Here is a 21,068-nt window from a genome sequence, read left to right as displayed (position 1 = left end):
ACTATTAGATAAGGTAGTCTACAGATAAAACAGAGATAAAACAAGGTGTGATAGTTAAGGACAAAATGTCTTTGATCATAAATCTGCTAAATGAGGTGCTTATTTGAAGTTAAACAACAATAATATCATTTTTCCTTAATTAAATCGTTAAGGCAAATTTTACACAGAATTATTCATCTGTCATCAATCATGCATTAAGCAATTTCAATATTGTTATTGAAAAAATTTTTATGTATTTAATGAAAAACATTTTAGGTTTGATTTAACTCCAGAGAAGGAAATCAAATTTATTAAATCACAACTTTTGTAACACTATTCCTAAAAATATTGTCTTGAGATGCAAATCTTTGGTCATAGACTTATTCAGTTTAGTTCAACCTGGTACCAAATACTAACACCACCACCAACACCAATATCAACAACAGTAACAATATTACCACTGCCACTACCATCATCACCATCATCACCATCATCATTATTATCATAGTTTTAATGTTTTGCTTTTCCTTACTCGCATGGTTCAGATGAGATAGCTTTGGGACAGAATTTTCTTTAGCTGGAAACCCTTCCTGTTGCTAGTTCCCACTTGTCTTCAAGTGAGATAAAAATCTCTCAATCTGTTGAATAACAAGTAGTCTGAACATCTTCATGCTGAGAACTGGACAGAAATGGCATTGTCTGAATAAGTTTTGCATTTACAAAGATCATGCAACATGTTAAATTATGCCAAGAAACCCAAACATATTTTCACAGCAGACTTCAAACAATTGACCCACGACAGCAAGGCTATTGAGTACAATGAGAAGACATGTGTAACACTGAAGAAAATGCAAACTCACCCGCCTGATCAGACCCATGCACAAACACATATTCATGCACACACATATACACACATACTCTTTTTACTTGTTTCAGTCATTTGACTGCGGCCATGCTGGAGCACCGCCTTTAATCGAGCAACTCGACCCCAGGACTTATTCTTTTGTAAGCCCAGTACTTATTCTATCGGTCTCTTTTGCCGAACCGCTAAGTGACGGGGACGTAAACACACCAGCATCGGTTGTCAAGCAATGCTAGAGGGACAAACACAGGCACACAAACATATATACACAAACATATACACACACACATACACATACATATATATATACATATACACGACAGGCTTCTTTCAGTTTCTGTCTACCAAATCCACTCACAAGGCTTTGGTCGGCCCGAGGCTATAGTAGAAGACACTTGCCCAAGGTGCCACGCAGTGGGACTGAACCCAGGACCATGTGGCTGGTAAGCAAGCTACTTACCACACAGCCACTCCTGCGACTATGCATGCACATACACATAGACAATGGTGTTCTTTCAGTTTCCATCAGGTAAATCCACTCACAAGGCTTTATGAAAAGGCACTTGCTTGAGGTATTATGCAATGGGCTGAACCTTAATGTTCCCATATCGTTGGGAAGCAGATTTATTATATACGTGGCCATACCTGCACCAAACAATAAAGAAAGTAATAAACAAGAAGAACACTGCCTGAAAAAAAATTCAGTGTTTTTTTTTATCTCAGCTGGTTTTTGTCAGTTTTTTTTTTCTCTCAAATTATTGGTTTCGAATTTTGGCAAAAGGCCAACAATTTTGAGGGAGAGGTAAGTTAATTACATCGACCCCAGCTCTTAACTGGTACTTATTTTATCGACCAATAAGGCGACGAGCTGGCAGAAACATTAGCATGCCGGGCGAAATGCTTAGCGGTATTTCGTCTGCCGTTACGCTGTGAGTTCAAATTCCGCCAAGGTCGACTTTGCCTTTCATCCTTTTGGGGTTGATAAATTAAGTACCAGTTATGCACTGGGGTCGATCTAATCGACTTAATACCTATGTCTGTCCTTGTTTGTCCCCTCTGTGTTTAGCCCCTTGTGGGTAATAAAGAAATAGGTACTTATTTTATCGACCATAAAAGGATGAAAGCCAAAGTCAACCTCGTCAGAATTAGAACTCAGAATGTAAAGTTGAGTTAAATGCAACTAAACATTTTCCCAGCATGCTAACAATTCTGCTAGTTCACCTGCTTAAGAGAATCAGATATATTGGTTTCAAATTTTGGCATCACAACTCCAGCAATTTTGAAGGAGGAGGTTAATTTGATTACATCAACCTCAGTACTCAATGGTACTTATTTTATTGACTCTGAAAGAATGAAAGTCAAAGTCAACCACAGTGAAATTTGCACTCAGAGCATAAAAGACAGGTGAAATGCCACTGAGAATTTTGCCTGGCATGCTAACATTTCTTTTCTACTCTAGGCACAAGTCCTGGAATTTTGGGGGAGGGACCAGTCGATTAGATTGACTCCAGTATGCAACTGGTACTTAATTTATTAACCCCAAAAGGATGAAAGGCAAAGTCGACCTCGGCAGAATTTGAACTCAGAATGTAATACTGCTAAGCATTTTACCTGGTGTGTTAACATTTCTGGCAGCTTAAGGATATCAGAACTATTAAGAATTTATTTTGAATATAGGTTTGTTATTAATCTCCATACACCAGTATGGCTTAGAATCATTCATCAAAACTCACTAGTGGAAATATATTGACATCATGTATCAAACAGAATTCACCAATCATGTAATAAATATGAATATATATTAATTCAAGTGAAGAAGCAGAAGACATCACACTTTCACATGAATGATAACTTTTAAGAATCGAAAGTCACTTTTCTTTTTAATTTGTCAATTTGAGATATAGAGCATTGCTTGGAATAATGTAATTTCTAAATTTAAAATTTTGTACACTTAATGAATATTTAAGAGACTCAGATACTTAGTTAACATTTTAAATATACAGAAAATTTATTTCAGAAGTTTTGAAATAATAACATATCTATCATTTAAAACAATCATGTTTCATTATGAGGTTGCCAGCTATTTGTAAGTGCAGAAAAAATAACATATATGTTCAAATTATAATTCTTAAAATCATACACACACACACATGCATGCACATACGCACACACACATCAATTAAAGAATATGATGCCAGTGTCACCTGGCTAGCACGTAAAAAGCACCATTTGAGCATGGCTAATGCCAGTGCTGCTTGACTGGCTCCCATTTTGGTGGCACGCAAAAAGCATCTACTACACTCTCAGAGTGGTTGACATTAGGAAGGGCATGCAACTGTAGAAACCTTGCCAAATAATATTGGAGCCTGGCTTACCAGTTCTGAGTCAAACAGTCCAACCCATGCCAGCTTAGAAAGTGGACATTAAACGACAATGATGATGATGTTGATGATATGGAAAGTATTCAGTGCATTATTTTTTATGTCATTAAAAGAGTTACCCACTAAAAATTCCCTATCTATCTCTCTACTTGTCTACCTTTATCGTTTATTTTTTTCAGTCATTAGTCTGTGGCCATTTTGTATTGTAGCTACCTAGCAATGACTGGCTATAAGTGATTCATCATTAAGCAGCTAGATATATTTTAGAAAGAAAGAATGAACTGGCAAAACGTGTCCAAATATTTGAAGTCATTGTTGTTGTTATATGTAATGGAGCTGTCTTGAGGCCATGGTGGAAGCTAAAGGTAGCTACTTTGAATAAATTGTTATCTCCCAGTCAGCAATAATCTAGTTTTTGATATTTTTTTATACTTTTTTGATGTTTTAAAATAATCTAGTGTTTTGATATTTTAAAATATTCTTATTTTTGGATGGAATGTTGTGTTTTCTTTTCTTTTTATGCAACTGTATATATCATTATCATCCTTCAACATCTGTTAGGCTATTTCTTCAATTAGTGGATAGTGTTGTAAGATCTCATATGACTTGTGAGTCTGGCTTTGTACAAACAGACCATAACTGCAGATGTACAATACATTTTTAGGCTGAAAAGTGTCTGGGATTGAGGTCAAGGCTTGTTTACAAACTTACTTGTACTTGTGACGGCATTCCCCCAGGGTGGGTTGTGACGGCATTCCCCCAGGGCAGGTTGTGCCAGCTTCTTCTCTGTTCCTACCGGCATCACAAACCATGGTGGCCCATGCTCGACGGTCCAGTGTGAGGTCACTGGAGATAGCGAGCCATTCGTGGTTCCATCTGTGCAGACCGACCACCTGCAGTCCTGAGAGTTCAGAGAGGTCCTCCTTTATCATCATTGCCCAGGTCTTCAGCTGCTCGCCCATGTGTGTGTGCCAGCTGGGAAGCGGAGGTGGGGGAAGGACATCACAAATCAGCTCACCCTCTGGACACCAGGCCGCATGACCGAACCACCTTAAGTGCCATTGTAGATCACTGCTTTTCAAAGAATTGATTTTCCTTCATCTGCTCCCTGTCTTCAACATCCACACTACGAGCTTTAAGGTTGTTTTTGTTGACATTCCTAAAACGTTTCTTAGGTTTATATTTGAGATATTTACCACGTTGCAAATCCCCATAAAACAACCACTTGTGTAACCTTCCACCATCCTAGTGCATCTGATTAAGTATAAGGAGCATATGATTAAACATGAGGAATATTTCAATACTCAATGAGTTGACTTGATGGACAACAGTATCTGATGTTAGAGACTGCCATTTGATATTTAAGATATCCCTGGGGCCAACTTGGTGAAATCTTTACAAAACTTTCGTGTGACAATGATATATAATCCCATTCTAAGAAAGATATAAAGGGTAGTTAAGACACATAATTCATAGATGCTGAGCTTGATTTTTATGGTGATGCCTCTATCAGACCATATTATTGTTGAGGCTTACAGAGACACTGGGGCTTTTCCAATCATCAGATTTATTTCAGAACTAAGTAATCTATCTCTAAGGAAAATGGTAGCCAGGTAGACAAAAGAGTTGACCACATCCAGTCTTGTACTCTGGATAAATATTTTTGGTGCAACATGTTTTTATCTTTGAGATGTTTAATGGTCTAGTTCTTGTTTTCATTAAACCAGTTTTGTTTTCTATTTCTGAGCCCAAGAACTTTAATTCCAAAATAGTAGAGCTCAGTCTTAGACTGAACTCAAGTTTCATCAAATTCTACTTCCTTAACAGCTTTTTGAAGATTCTCACTGTACCTCAGCATACTTTAATTTCAGTAGATCCTTAGATTTTCAAAATATCTTGTATATTTTTGTAAGTTGTTGAAAAAATTACCCAGTAACTATATTCTGCCTGTTTATATATATATATAAACATACATACATACACACACACACACACACACACACCACACACACATATATATATATATATATATATATAAATATATATAAACAAGTGGAATATAGTTATTAGTAGCTTTTTCGATAACTTATAAAAATAAATTAATGAATAATTTTGATCCATATTAAAATTCTTTAATTATAAAGTGTATTTTGTTATTTCAAGAATTAGAATTTTAGCAAGGAATTTATATATGTCTACATTTACAAGCTGCAGGTAACTGTATATTTAAAACACATATGTAATTACTTTTACATTCATGTTTCCATGGGGGATAGATGAATTGTTATGTACCAAATCAGTTTTTATTTGGAGTTGGCGGGCCAAGAAGTATGTCTTGCTCCTACATTAGATTTTGGACATACTTTGCAATGATTGAATCCACTTACTGTCACTCAGCACTTACAAAGAGACAAAATGCATTTTGTTATGTTTCTCACACTATAGTGGTTGTTATATCTATGGCAACACTGAAGAACACTTCTCTATTTATTCAACAACTTAACAGAGTGTACTGGGTCCATTTTATGGTGGCATCAGAGCTAGAGTGGTTGTCTTACATCCAGCAAGTGAACTCATTTCCTTTCTTCGCTTTTGTAAAACTGTTCCTCAGTATTAGAGAGTTGTTTAGTTCCCAAAAACTAAAAGAGAAAGTAACGAAAGAGGAACAATGCAAAAGTATGATAGAAGCAAGCATAAAAATAAGTAATTACAAGAATAACAAGAAGAAAGTGATTGAATGGGGACCAAAATAGATAGAGAGCGGGGTCTGTGTAATGTTCTTTTCTGCACCATTACATTTTATACATGAATATTATACAATCTTTTTTATTCTACAGAGGTAACAGCTTTCTCAAATATTTCCATCCTGTTCCTATCCTGCCAAATATATTTTCAGAGAACACATATTCACCGAGATAAACGCTTATATACATACATACATATATGCATACAAACATCTATCTATACATACATACATACATACATACATACATACATACATACATATGCTTATATGCGTGTGTGTATATATATATATATGTACATAAACACACACACACACACACATGCATATATATGTATGTGTGTATGTATGCATGTATCTATGTATCTACGTGTGTATGTATGCATGTATATGTAAGAGAGTGAGAGAGATTACATGCTTATATGCATGTATGTATATATGTACATAAACACACACACACACACATACACATGCATATATATCTATGTGTGCATGTATTCATGCATGTATCAATGTATCTATGAGTGTATGTATGCATGTATATGTAAGAGAGTGAGAGAGATTACAGTATGCGTTAATTAGCAGATGATTATCTATAATACCTAATTTGAGAAGACATAGCAACTAGTTAATATTGATAGTTTCCACAGAGGTTAATACTGATTGGAAATATTATCAATCATAAAGACTCAAACAAAACTGATTAATTATTTTTTTAACCTGTGAAAATCATTTCATTGACAGGAATATTCATGAGAAAAGCAAAAGTGTGCAAATGCATTTTTCTTAGCAATTGCTGTTTGTATTTACTTAGCAGTCTCAGATCAGTTCTACCTAAACTGATTTATAATCAAAAGTATTCCACCCTTAATCATCCCATCTTTTTGTAGCCTATATGCAGGACTGTGTTAACCAAGTTTAGTAAGTATAAATTTTGCATGAAATTTCTTTTTTTTCCCCCATTCTTAGCATAAAATATAAAGGTTGCAGCTTTGCAGAACAGAGAAACATTTGTAAATGACCTAAAATCAATTCCCATAACACAGACATATAATACTAAGAAACAATTAGATTTGTTCACAACATTCTCACATGAGATAATAATGTGTTGTCATCTAACCATTTATTATCAACTAACATCACAGTTTCCTCAAGAACTAGGTGGCTGCTAAGTTTTAAATAATGAAGGCATGAATAAAAGAATCAGAATTTTGTAAAGAGTGTATATTCCTGGTGTAACAATAATACATCTTCACACTGTTTCTAACAAATACACATTGTAAGTACTGTTCCAAAGTATAGTATACTATTACTGAAACTTGTGACATTTCTATTATAAAGCTATATACAAGTTAGTCTTATAAATATTCAACGTAATAGCTTTCACTTCCCATGCTACAGTGTTACACCAGTGGAATTTAAATAGGTTATCTTGGGTAATAAATTATGTGTAAATCTCAAATTTGCTTGCTTTTTCACGTAAATTTTAATTTCAAAGAAAAAAGTATTCTAAAGTTATCTACATTACGTAGGTAATAGTTTCTAAATTCGAAGCAGGATCACATTTGATATTTTAATATTATACTGTTGTGAGCTGGCTGAATTATGATGGAGCAAAGCAAAATGATTAGTAACATTTCGTTCATCTTTATGTTCTAAGTTCAAATTCATCATTTTGGGGTCGATAAAATTCATAGAAATTGAACACTGGAATTGATGTAATCAACTTATCCCCTTTCCTAAAATTCTTGGCCTTTGTGCCAAAATTTGAAACACATACTCTTTTACTCTTTTACTTGTTTCAATCATTTGACTGAGGTCACGCTGGAGCACCGCCTTTAGTCGAGCAAATCGATCCCAGGACTTATTCTTTGTAAGCCTAGTACTTATTCTATTGGTCTCTTTTGCTGAACTGCTAAGTTACGAGGACACAAACACACCAGCATCAGTTGTCAATCGATTTTGGGGAAACAAACACAGACACACAAACATATATGCACACACATACATATATACACACATATAAATATACGATGAGCTTCTTTCAGTTTCCGTCAACCAAATCCACTCACAAGGCTTTGGTCAGCCCGATGCTATAGTAGAAGTCTTTTGCCCAAGGTGCTATGCAGTGGGATTGAACCCAGAACTATGTGGTTGGTAAGCAAGCCACTTACCACTCAGCCACTCCTACATGTATATCAAATTGCTGTTATTTACCTTCACATCAACTCTGATAGAGCAGACCTAAGATGAAAGGCATTCCAGGTGTGACCATTATGTCTTTTCCCTAGGTACGTTGAAGAGCTATATTATCCAGTGTGTCTTTTTTAAGGTTCAGTTATTTTCTTGTAAGAAAATAGTCAGTTGAATTAATACCTGCATCTATAATGTAATAATCACCAACATCATTTTATATAGATTTTTTTATGCATAGGTGTAGGAGTGGCTGTGTGGTAAGTAGCTTGCTTATGAACCACATGGTTCCGGGTTCAGCCCTACTGTGTGTCACCTTGGGCAGGCAAGTGTCTTCTGCTATAGACTCGGGCCGACCAAAGCTTTGTGAGTGGATTTGGTAAACGGAAACTGAAAGAAGCCCATCGATTATTTGTATATATATATATATATATATATATATATATTATATATATATATGCATATGTGTGTATATGTTTGTATGTCTGTGTTTGTCCCCCCAACATCACTTGACAACCAATGCTGGTGTGTTTATGTCCCCGTAACTTAGGAGTTTGGCAAAAGAGACCGATAGAATAAGTACTAGGCTTACAAAGAATAAGTCCTGGGGTCAATTTGCTCGATCGACTAAAGGTGTTGCTCCAGCATGGCCACAGTCAAATGACTGAAACAAGTAAAAGAGTATGCTTGGATTAGCAGGTCATTTTGAAAGTAGCATTCAATAATTTTTTTAATCCTCTCAGACCTGGCTCCTGTGTCTAATTTTTCCCTCCACCTAGGCTCCCGAGAAGAAAAAAACAAAAACCAAAAAAAATAAGAATTGCATATACTTCTCAAAGGTAGCAATTGCAGGCAAGCTAATGAACATAGTGGTAAAACAATTCAAGAGAATAACAATGATAAACATTTCTCTCAACTGCCATATTTGCTGGGTATACTAAAGGACAGAATCACAAAATTTCAGGAGGATAACAATAATAAGCCTCTCTCTCTCAACTACTGTATATGTTAGGCAAACTAAGGAGCATAATCACAAAAATATTCAGGAGAATAATGATAATAGGCCCATCTTTCAACTATTATATTTGATCACCCATATCGCTAATTTTCTTATCACTTTCACCCATTTGATTGTCCAAATCACTTTCATTGCCAGAGTAAGTGTAAACTCTTTCTCTGAAGAATTATACATTGCCATTAATTTCCTCGAATGCAAAGAGTCTAGGCCTTGCTAATTTACCAGACGAGGTGCTGGGTTCATGACATGCCTGTTTCATCACAAAATTCTTTTGTTTTCAATTAAAAACAAAAGTATACAGCATTTATGGGTAACACCATTAATAACAGGTCGCAAACACACTTCACTACAAAGCTGCATTGCAACCAGTTGTCTAATTTCATTATTTTATCTTCATTTTCTACATGTGTTGTTCATTACCGCTTTAGCAGGAATCCAGCAGAGGCGACATTTACTCTTTTACTCTTTAACTCTTTTACTTGTTTCAGTCATTTGACTGTGGCCATGCTCGAGCGCCACCTTTAGTCGAGCAAATTGACCCCGGGACTTATTCTTTGTAAGCCTAGTACTTATTCTATCAGTCTCTTTTGCCGAACTGCTAAGTTACGAGGACGTAAACACATCAGCATCGGTTGTGAAGCGATGTTGGGGGGACAAACACAAGCACACACACACACATATATATATATACATATATACGACAGGCTTCTTTCAGTTTCCGTCTACCAAATCCACTCACAAGGCTTTGGTCGGCCCGAGGCTACAGTAGAAGACACTTGCCCAAAGTGCCATGCAGTGGGACTGAACCCGGAACCATGTGGTTGGTAAACAAGCTACTTACCACACAGCCACTCCTGCACCTTTAAGCTATTTCCACTATAATATGAATACAGCATGATGGTTAAAATGCCTAGTTATCTCTTTCAGATTCTAGAGATCAGACTTTACCAATTTTTCCAACATCTTCCATCTTTCTCTTTTGTTGGCTCTTGTCATTTCAGTTGTTTGACCCAGCTATTATCATATATAACCTGTACCTCTTCCAGCTGATTTCTTTGATATCTATTTTCTCCTTAATTTCAACTGTGCTTCTTTATTCATACCAAATAAAATTATAAAATTCAGAGAAATATGTGTGCCACATTTCATTCCAGTCTTCATATATTCACTACATTCAATGTCTGTGTTTCATTAACAAGGAATATTTCACCTCTTACACAAGCGTCACACTGTTTGACCTTATCTCAAAAAGAGAAACCTCTTGATGCTAACAGAGGCACTAGCTCCAGAAAACTTTTCTACCTAGACTTTAGTTTTACACTGACTGACAAACACACACACACGCATTGAGAGGTGTACAGTTTGGATTAGTTGGGGTGTTAAGGTCTGTGTCGGCTTGTAGTCAGAGATACTACCTTTCTAGGCATGGTCAAGAACCATGTCTTACATATAGATGTTAGTTTGGCATGGTTTCTACATTTGGATATTTTTCCTAACTCCAGCTATTTTCTAGAATGTACTAGATGTGTTTTATAGAGTTACCAGTTCATGTCTTCCACAAGGCAAGACTAAAGGTTTCTTGTAGCTCAATAATGTTTGCTCTACCCTACAATGTCAAAGATCTTCACCAGGTTTGTTGAATGTTATGTGTAGTGGTTTACTACAGTTGTTTCACTAGGAATATGGCATCATTGGTTTGTCTTTTTGGTATAGTCTAACATTTCATCCAGGTTAATTCTGTTCCTAAGCAATTTTGCAATAACTCTTTCAATTATTTTCTCAACAATCTGATGTCTTTGTAGTTACCTCTTTCTCATGCACCTTTTTTGTCTTTGTAATAGTTTGCAATGAAATTTCTACATTAGTCATTGGATATGATGCATTACTGAATATTTGAATAGTTAGCCCATACCATACTTTTCATCTCAGCAATTATGAACCAGCTGTCTTTATGATTCTAACTATAGTATATTTCTACCAGTACATCATCTTATATCTAGTTGGGATCTTGAACCAGACACATCTAATCAGTAGCCTTCAGCATATTAAGTCACAAACTTCAAGTTTTCCTCTATGTTATAAATCTTTATCCTTTCTTTCCTTCTAACATAAGCATCTATTAAAACTTCCACGAATCTAAAATCAGACAAGATTCTTTCAGCATCTATATTTTTCTTCTCATACGTTAAGCTCCAACTCCAAAGTCCTTATTCACTAATCTGAGTTGGAGAGTCCATTTTCCTAGACCTGTTGATACAATTTTTAACCAGCCATACAACGACTGAATATTTACAACAATCTACCTACCGTCTTTCCTTGAAGGAATAAAGTCAATTTGGATTGTGTGATAAATGGATTTGTTTGGGTTCTATAATTACCTAAAAGGTAGGTGATTAGATGGCTGGCTGGTTGATTTCCAGAAATTCCAATTGCAGGTAATTAGGTCATTTACATCACAGAACTCCAGGGGATTTGATCTCACAATTTCTATGTCATACCCATAGCATTCGTCTACTTTGGTTACAGCAGGAGTTATATTAATTGGGTTTTGGGTTTTTTTAATGATAAATATAATTCCTATATATTATTATTTAGATGTAAGTATAATAGATATGAAGATAATGGAGAATACCAGAAAAGCTATGACGGTGCTGAACAATATGTCCAGTAAATTTGCTTGCTTGATAATAAGGTTACCTTCTTTTCTTGTTGAGGTGGTCTACTGGCAAGCCATATAAAAGCAGTTCTGTTGTCCACCTGCCAATCTTCTGTGGTGCTTTGTGCAATGATAAATGTTGCTGTTATTTTGTCTTTAGCTGATCTAAGCTTATTTATTCTATCACATACTCTGGCTACTTCAGTTCAAATAGGAACAACTCATGACCATCAACTCAACACTGCCAACTCAACACCACTGACTCAACACCAGAATAATTCAACACCAAGAAAATTGATTAATAAATAATTTATTCGTTTTGTAACATTATCAGAAATTTATAGAAATATTAATCTTAATACATGGCTTGTATAAAAAAAAAGCAGATCTTTTAAAATTCAAAACATCAAAAATATATAAATAAAAAGATTAATCTTAATACTTGGCTTGAATAAAAAAAAGGCAGAACTTTTAAAATTCGAATAAAATAAAGGATATAATTATATGTGTGCGTGTGTGTGTGTGTGTGTGTGTGTGTGTGTGTGAGTGCACATTCCAGAACAATGGTTTGTTTGCTTCACGATTGGTCCAAGCTTCTTCAATTTGGCAGTTTGTCACAATAATTTTTTGGTCATAACAGCCTATTTAGCTGGTGTCAAAGGTATTTAGATTGCTCTAAACCATTCAAAGAAGGAATACCAAGAATTCATATTTCTCTAACAATATTGGCAGTCACAGCTCTTGAGATAGACATTAAGGTGTAGAAATTTTGAAAGTTGGATTCATGAATATATATTCAAATTTTTCATCACACCCAAAATGGAAATTCTTAACCAAAGAGGAAAAGAAAAAATTGCACACAAAGTATATGAAGGCAGATGATAGAACTCTGCCTATTGTTACATCTTTTTCAGAACGATCTCCCAGGGAATATTTTAAGGGAATTGCATACAACTTTCAATAAATTTCTCATTTAAATTTTAGCCTTGCATTAAAAATGTATAGTTTTTCAATTACTTTTATTTGAATTTTAAAACTTATGTCATGTATTAAATTAATCCTTTATAAATGCCTGATAATGCTATAAAATGAATAAAGTCATAAAACAAATAAATTATTTAATAATCAATTTTCCTTGTGTTGAGTTGTCCGGGTATTGAGTTGGCAGTGTTGAGTCAGCATTGTTAAGTTGGCAATGTTGAGTTGTCCTGCTCCCACCTCAGTTACCTTATCAATCCATTTTTCTGCTAATAATATGCCAAGTCTACCAAATTTAACACTATTAACTACCCAAGAGAATTTATACTTTTGTTATTTGGCTATGAAAAGATAATCTTAATCCTTAAACAAAGCAAATCCTCATACCTACATCCCAGCAATTCCAGTCTTTCTTGACAGACTCTTTTCAACAATAATATCAGTAAACCTAAATTTTTTATCTTAATATAAAGATGATGGCTTAATGGTGGTGACAACGAGATATAGGGGAATTTTACTTGTTTTTTTCTCTTACTTGTTCTTCCCAACTTCTGTATATGTGTATACACATGCACAATCACTCACATACACACACACACAATTACACACATGCGTGCAGTACAAATATGCAGGAAATATATATATATGTAATGCATGTATGTGTTATGTGTACACACACACACAGACACACACACACATATATATGCTAGCATATAGTTGTCTAAAAAATTGCAGTCATATAATGATTAAGAGTGGGTGTATTATCATTAATAAATTACAATATCATAATCTCTAAACAGCCAATTGTGAAGGTATCTGACATAGCGGTTAAAGTGTTGAACTCAGAATCACAAGATCATGGTTTCGATTTCTGGACAAGGTGGAGCATTGTATTCTTGAATAAGATACTTCAATTCCTGTTGTTCAAATCTGCTCAGCTCTACATGAGTAACCCTGTGAGCAACTAGCATCTGCTTAGGGGAGAATATTGTGATCTTTGTCACTTACATGCCATGGAAAGTGGATAACCAAGCCTACGAATTCTAGGTCTGAAGATAGTTTCATCATCATCATCATCATTGCTTAACGTCCATTTTCCATACTAGCATGGGTTGGACAGTTCGACCGGGGTCTTGGAAGCTAGGAGGCTGCGCCAGGCTCCAGTCTGATCTGACCGTGTTTCTACAGCTGGATGCCCTTCCTAACACTAACCACTCCGTGAGTGTAGTGAGCGCTTTTTACATGCCACCGGCACAGGGGCCAGAGGAGGCTGGTAAACAGCCACGATTGGTTGGTGCTTTTTATGTGTTACCAACACGGACGCCAGTCAGGCGGTGCTGGCATCAGCCACATTCGGATGGTGCTTTTTACATGCCACCAGCACAGGTATCATAACTACAATTTCCATTTGATTTTTACTTTGATGTTGGTGTTGATGTACTTAACTCAGTTGGTCTCCTCAAGCACAGCAGGTCACTCTACAATCCAAGGTTAGTACAGCAGGCCGTCCTGCGAGCCATGAACTCACTTCAACCAATTTACCAATAAGTTTCATAGCAGGACTTGAAACACGCTTTGCATACAACAGTAGAGGTTGATAGGAATTATATAGCACCAGATTCCTCAGCACTGAAATTCTGAAAGCATCACAGATGGATTGCAGGTTTTATGGCTGTAGTAAAAAGAAAAAAAGTGGAGTTAGGTCAAAAACGATGGAAATAAAATACATTTAGTTCATTAGAGTTTATGCCTCTTGGAATGATATAAAAAATGACTACCACGGTATAGAGTGAGAATGATATCAAAAATGATTACCATGGTATAGATGCTGGGGTGGGGAGTGAGAAGAGAATTTAGTAGGGGAAGGTAATTTTAATCATGAGTGATTATGTCCATGTATATGTGTATATGTGTAAATATATATCACAACTGGTATAGCAGGTCTTATATTAATTCTTTAGATTGCAGTGAGAGGAAAAAAACTGGCAGAGGGGACAATGCTTATATTCATGGTGCAGCTAGCAATATAAAAATTTACACTTATGCAGATAACAACAAAGATGTTTATTTATACACGTTAGGTAAGTGCCCAGGTGGAGAGAATTCTTTGGTATGATCCATTTCTCAACCAAGCAGAACTTGCACCTCCCACTGCTCTAAAGTTTATACTTTACCAGTATCTTTCACTTGATATTGTAATGTATAGCATTTTCCTTTAAGGTCCAATTATGCCTTGCTAGAGACGTGATATTTTGCCTCTTTTGGATATTAAAGATAGACTTGTGTTGAATATGGTCCTGAAGTAACTTACTCTTTTCTGTTCTTCCATTTATGGGACAGGTATTATAAATGTGAAAATAAAATGAGTAAGTCAAAAACAAGTTAGAAAAGTAGTTCAGAAAGAGGGTGTGAAATTAAATTGTATAAAAAAAAACATTTACTGAATCATTGAACATAAGATACAATAGCATAAAGGTGTAAAGGAGAAAACTTACAGATATTTGTAAAGAGTAAAAAGTGAGCGAATATGTATGTATCAGATTGAATGAGTAAAGAGATAAAGAAGAGGTGAAAGGGGGAGGTAGGTAACTATTAAAGTATAGAAGAAGGAAAAGAGCAAGAAGGTCAATAATATAAGGAAATGGAAGGAATATGAAGAGAAAAGATATGAATATATATGTGTGTGTATAGATGTATATATATATGTGTGTGTGTGTGTGTGTGTATGTGTGTGCATGTATATATATAATATATATATATATATATATATATATATATACATATACATATAATGTACATATATACATATACATATACATATATATACATATATACATACATATATATATATATATATATATATATATGCATACACACACATGCAAGCAGTACAGTAAAAACAGCTGATCAGTACTTAACTGAAGTAAATTGAAATGGCACAGAAGATTCAATAGACAACAAAAACAGATTTGAATTTTACGAATTATGAGAAAAGAGAAGTCAGTTTATCAATAGTTTGCAGTTCACATTTGAAATACCTTTGAACAAAGTAATCTAATAGAGAGCCTTTGACACAAAAAGATAGCTTAAGAAGAAGAGCTATAAATATTCATAGGATATTTACATTACTTGAAGGAACTTCAAAAAAAATGATTGAAGAATTTCAAAGAAATTCCATTTATCACAGTGCAATATATTCAGTCTGTAGGCAAAATAAATTTCATAGAATGAACTTGTTTTGGGGAGCACATTTCAGCACGAGGTCATACTAAGAATTTGACAAGTTGAGCTGAGACATCTACATGAAATATTTTTATCAGATACACAAACAGAATTAGAGAACTAATTGAATGTGTTTCGACAATTTCAATCACTGACTGCACTATTTTATGTTGTCTGGTTTAAGTTACCTGATATGCTGAAATAAGAGGTAGTGAATAATTTCTCAGGGTGCTTAAAAGAATATATATGTTGTGTGTACCTGCTCTTAACTTTCCATTCAGCCAGTCATAAATAAGTTTGTTCACTGTAGCTTACCAACTTCACTTTAGTACTCGAAATCAAATTCGATGACTGGCATCAGTGCTAATGGAGCGCTAAGAGTACCATATGAGTGAGATTGTTGCCAGAGCAACAAGCTGGCCTCCATGCCGATGGCACGTAAAAACACCATTCGAGCGTGATTGTTACCTGCGTCACCTTACTAGCACTTGTGGTGGTGGTACGTGAAAAAACATTCAAACGAGGTCGTTGCCAGTGCCGCTGGACTGGCTCCTGTGCTGGTGGCACATAAAAAGCACCATTTGAGTGTGGCCGTTGCCAGTACTGCCTGACTGGCTTTCATGCCGGCGGCACGTAAAAGCACCCACTACATTCTCAGTGTGGTTGGCATTAGGAAGGGCATCCAGCTGTAGAAACTCTGCCAGAGCAGTTTGGAGTCTGGTGCAACCATCTGGTTTGCCAGACCTCAATAAAATCGTCCAACCCATGCTAGCATGGAAAGCAGACGTTAAACGATGATGATGATGATGATGATATCAATTCCCTGTGAAAGGATTTTGCCATCTGTTGCCTTGACATTGATTACTTGATGGAAAGCTTTTAATACATGTGCATCTTTATTCTCTCCTTTCCTCTTGTTCCATATGTTACTTTTCTATTGATTAAATTTTATTTTCTCTCTAACCATAATGCTTAGAGCATACATCAATCATTATATTCTAAATATTTTCAATATTTAGTTTACATTGCAAGCCTTTAAGTCTAAGAATTTCAGTAGTCATAAGCTTCATTTTGACCAAATTTATATTATCAATATGATCTTGTAAATAGTAATAAAATAGGTGCCAAAAAGTAATAATACAAACTCTGAGTAATGACTGATTGTGTAGAAGCTTAGTTTTAATTTTGGTTATTTTATATACTTTTATTAGTTCCTCTGTGCTAGTTACACTTTTTATAGTGATTACAATTGCTTAGGACTGAAGAATTTTCTATTTCTGAAGAGACAGGCATAGGAGTGGCTGTGTGGTAAGTAGCTTGCTTATGAACCACATGGTTCCGGGTTCAGTCCCACTGCATGGCACCTTGGGCAAGTGTCTTCTACTATAGCCTCGGGCCGACCAAAGCTTTGTGAGTGGATTTGGTAGACGGAAACTGAAAGAAGCCTGTTGTATATATATATATATATATATATATATATATATACATATGCATATGTATATATATATATATGTATATATATATATATATACATATATATATATATATATATACATATATATATATATACATATATATATACATATATATATATACATATATACATATATGGATATATATATATATATAATACATATATATATATACATATATATATATACATATATATATATATGGATATATATATATATATATATATGTATGTATATATATATATATATATATGTATGTATATGTGTGTGTATATGTTTCTGTGTGTGTTTTTCCCCCCAACATCGCTTGACAACCAATGCTGGTGTGTCTACGTCCCCTTAACTTAGCAGTTCAGCAAAAGAGACTGATAGAATAAGTACTAGGCTTACAAAGAATAAGTCCTGGTGTCGATTTGCTCGACTAAAGGCGGTGCTCTAGCATGGCCACATTCAAATGACTGAAGCAAGTAAAAGAATAAAAGAGTAAAAGAGACAAGTGATGCTTATGCAAGTAGGTCATTAGCAAAAGGAATCAAGTTTAAGAGTGTATACTACTGTTTACAGAATATAGGTAAGAAGGAGTATTTGCAGCTCCTTTTCAGAGGAATTGTCTGAATGAAAATTTAAACCTAAGTGATGGAAAAGAGCTGAAGTCAATACATGAGATACATAGCTGGGAGATTCTCTTGCTTGATACACCTGGTGGCTTTCTTAGTTTTTGGATAACAGCATGGTTTCACCAACGTCCTTCAGGCTAAGCTACCATTTACATATGAGATATGAGAATTAGTGAGATGCTGCCTTCTGAAATTTAACACAGTTCTGTATGTTCCCTAGGATTAACATAGTTCACTGTAGAGAGAGAAATACTGTAGGATTTGGAGAAGTTTGATGTTAGCTTTTGAGAGTAATGTTTGAAAGTAATAGTTTAGCTAAGAGTAAAGTACCTGTGAATTTTGGAGTAACTTGGTTATGTGGAGGATGGAATAAGTTTTTCTATCAGATGCCCCACAGATGTCAGAAATGAAATACATTTCCTGAGTTGAGCGCAATCAGCACTAATTAGCTGACTTGAAGTATTAGAGCATTACTAGGTCATAGACTGACATGCTGCAGGGGAAAAGAAGAAAGGTTCTGTAGGTTGCCTTGGTTATGAGCTGATCAGACAAGCCAATTAAAGTAGAGACAGTAATGGTTTTGTGAATGCTAGATTCCAAAATGCAAAGAATATTAAGTATATTGTTAGAGTTAGTGTTTTGATCAGGAATATAGGTAGGTGATGAACTTTCAGAATTGGAAACTGAGTTATAAGTATCAATGTGAGAGGAATGTGAGAGCCAAATGATTTGGAGTTGGCATGGTTGTGTAGTTAAGAAGTTCATTCACAGCCATGTGGCTACTGCACAGTATCTTAGATATATGTATTTTATTAGTTTTAGGTTAATCAGCACAATGAGTAAAATTTTAACAATAACTTGTGAGTACTATTCATTGTCTTAGATACAGTAATATATTTTATTCCAAAGTGAAGTATATTGCTTGCTAAATAATCTCTTGACGAGAACATATAAATTAATTTAATTTATAAATTTCGGAAATTAAATATCATCTAGATAATCAATGGTTGCTAAGATGAGTCAGCAAGGAAAATTTTATGTGGTCATTCAACTTGTTAGAATATAATAGACATATCTCCTTCTATCTCCACCCTAATATTTTCAAAAGCAAATAACATATTGCGTATTGTCATCTTGTATGCACACTGCATAGAAAACTGCAAGATCACAGCATGAATGTACTCGATCATGTATTCAATAAGTGCTGATCTTGGGTTAAACAACAACAGCAACACAGACTACAGAAGAGAAAGCTCTTAAAACATTCCAAACAAGCTTGACCTGTCCTTTGTTTTTATTGTTGTGGATATTGAGAAGATTCTTCTACACAGTCTAACCAATAGCATGAATAACCTCATTCTTGATGTTTAACAGTCGATAGAATGGAAATTATTTCCCATCCATTGATTGTTAGACTTGGTCTTCAATATGTAAAAGTCTTATAATCTGACCATAATTTACAGTCTGTTGTACTTTTATACAACAGACAGAATTCATAATCTTCACATAGTTTCTTCATTTCCCCACTCATGTATAGTCATCATTTGAGACAGGTTTTCAATACTTCGTTTATTTGATTCTTTGAAGTAGTTTTGATGTGTTTAACAATGAGTTTGATCTTATGCATTTCCTTACGCTCAGCACCTTGCATAAATAAAAGAGATCTAAGTAGAATTATAGATACGTGTGAATAGTGACATAAACACATTTACATACTTATAGATAGATCAAAAGAATCTGGTAAGTAGGAATAGGTGAATGTATGTAGATGTGTGTCAAAACATATGCATTAGAAACAGGAAGAGATGGGAAGAAGATATGGTTGAAAAAGATATGTTGTAAGAAGTGGTCTGCTCCTCATATAATTGTATAACTTTAATGTATAACTTAATCATATAACTTTACAATATAAAAGTTAGTCATCTTTTCCATGATTACTTCATCTTCCTTTCTCTTTCTTACTCTCTCTTTCTCTCTCTCTCTCTCTCCATTTCTCTCTCTCTCTCTCTCTTCCTCTCTTCACATGAAAATGAGAACAAGAGACAGTAAGAAAATGATCATTGATGGAAAGATACTGGCTAATACATATATCTATCCACAAAAATGTTAATAAAATAACTAATAACTCTATAAACCAACATCTTTAAATAGATCAGCAGACAGATATTAACAAATGAAAAGAGAATCAAAACAAAGTGAAATTATATATATATATGTATATATATATATATATATATACATATATAGATACATACATACATACACATATATATATATATACACACACACACACATATATATATATATACACACACACACACACATATATATATATGTATATATGTATGTATGTATATGATTATGTATAGGGGAATGGAGCATATATATATTTATATTAATATGCAGTCACATTCATTTTAATTGTGAGTGATTTTCTTTTAAATAATTTCCTTGTTAACAAATCCAATATATATTTTCTCAGTGTATTACATCTCTGTCAGGTGACTTTAGGAACTAAATACATCTCTTTGTTCTGCACAAATAAATATTGCAATTGTTTGAATAATTATTTCAGCTTTTTGTTTCCTTATGTAAACTTTGAATGAATTAAAAACAAGATTGCAGTAAATATTTTTAACATAAGCTATTTTCAATATGCAATAATTCCTATTGCTAGGTCAATGGATCTTTAGTAAATTAATTATATCTATCTATCTATCTATCTATCTATCTATCTATCTATCTATCTATCTATCTATCTATCTATCTATCTATCTATCTATCTATCTATCTATCTATCTGTCTATCTATCTATCTATCTATCTATCTATCTATCTATCTTTCTCTATCTATATATCTTTCTATATCTATATACATATATACACAGAGATATAGGAACACATACATATATGCATACAGATATATATATATATATATATATATATAT

This window comes from Octopus sinensis, linkage group LG4 (genome assembly GCF_006345805.1).
Source record: "Octopus sinensis linkage group LG4, ASM634580v1, whole genome shotgun sequence".
NCBI lineage: Eukaryota > Metazoa > Mollusca > Cephalopoda > Octopoda > Octopodidae > Octopus > Octopus sinensis.
This window is presented reverse-complemented; position numbering follows the sequence as displayed.